Below are 1,619 nucleotides of genomic sequence, written 5' to 3' on the forward strand. Positions count from 1 at the left end.
CCTGCCTCTGCCTCCCAAGTGCTGGGATTAAAGGCGTGCGCCACCACTGCCCGGCAAGGTTAGGACAATTGTTAATGTTAGGTTTAAGGCTTAAGGTTAGAGTAGGCTCAGGTTGGAGGGCTGGGACTAGTGTTAGTGGTATGTCAAGAGTTAGGTCTATACTTAACACTAGTTTTAGCTTCAGAACTAGGTTTAATTTTTGGTTTGGGGCTAGAGTTATGGTTAGGACTAGGGTTTAAAGTTAGGACTTGGTTTATGTTTTGATAAGAGCAAGGTTTAGGCTAGGTCTAGGTTAAGTTTTAGAATACGAGTTATATTTTTCTTTTTTTAAGATTTATTTATTTATTTATGCAGTATCCTGCATGTAGGCCAGAAGGGGGCACCAGATCTCTATATGGACTTACCAATGGCTGTGAGTCACCACGTGGTTGCTGGGAACTGAACTCCGGACCTCTGGAAGAGTAGTCAGTGCTCTTAACCTCTGAACCATGTCTCCAGCCCGACTTATATTTTTCTTATTTTTCTTTTTGTTTAGGGTTGTGGTTTGTTTTAATGTCAGATTTTAGGTTTAGGGCTAGAATTAGGTGTATAATTGTGTTTAGAGAAGTTTAGGATTATGCTTATGTTTAAAGTTAGAGTTCATTTCAAGTATGTGGTTAGTGTTAGGGTAGCAAAATGTTTAGGACTTGGGTTAGAGTTAGGTTTTAGTTTGGGTGAGGGATATGACCACGATTAAGGTTAGGGTTGGAGCTACTCTCAGGACAAGTGCTATTGCTAGACTTGGGCTCGCTTTAAGTTTATGACTGCCTTTTGGATTGGTCTAAATTATCATTAGAGCTGTGTTTAATATTTGAATTAGAGGTCAGGTTAGGGTTATGACTGGCTTGTGATTTTACAGTATTAATGTTAGTGTTTGGGCTAGGAGCAGACCCAGCTCTACGTCCTTTTTTATGGTTATGACTAGGACTTATGTACGGTTAAGGTTACATTTAGGAATTGGGTTAGGTCTAAGATTATGTTTTGTTTTGGGTCAGTTAGGATTAGGATGTGGCGAGTGTTAGGTAGACCTATGGTTAGGCTTAGGCTTATTGTTCCTTTAGCATTAGGGTTTGGGTGATGGTGTAAGGGGGTGGGGATAAGTTTTAACGTTACATCCAGGGTTAGGCTTAGGGTTAGTTCTAGGGTTAGAATTAGTTGAGGCTAAGGTTAAGTTAGTTAGTTCTAGAGTTGGGCATATGTTTAGGGATTCGTGCTTTTTTAGAGATATGTTATGAATGTTAGCTTTCAGTTATGGATCTGTGCTGGGGTTAGAACTATGTTAAATTTAAGGTTAGGTTTTGATACGGGTGTGCTCTAGGGATAGATAAATGGTTATGGCTAAAGTTACTTTAGAATAAATACTGGAGTCAGATTGAGGGCTAGGGTTAGAAAGGGTGTAGGAATGAAGTGAAACTGTTTCCATATAAGACCTCTTAGGGCCGGGCGGTGGTGGTGCACACCTTTAATCTCAGCACTTGGGAAGCAGAGGCAGGCGGATCTCTGTGAGTTCGAGACCAGCCTGGTCTACAAGAGCTAGATCTAGGACAGGCTCCAAAACCACAGAGAAACCCTGTCTCGAA

The sequence above is a fragment of the Microtus ochrogaster genome, chromosome 2, assembly GCF_000317375.1.
Source record: "Microtus ochrogaster isolate Prairie Vole_2 chromosome 2, MicOch1.0, whole genome shotgun sequence".
Lineage (NCBI taxonomy): Eukaryota > Metazoa > Chordata > Mammalia > Rodentia > Cricetidae > Microtus > Microtus ochrogaster.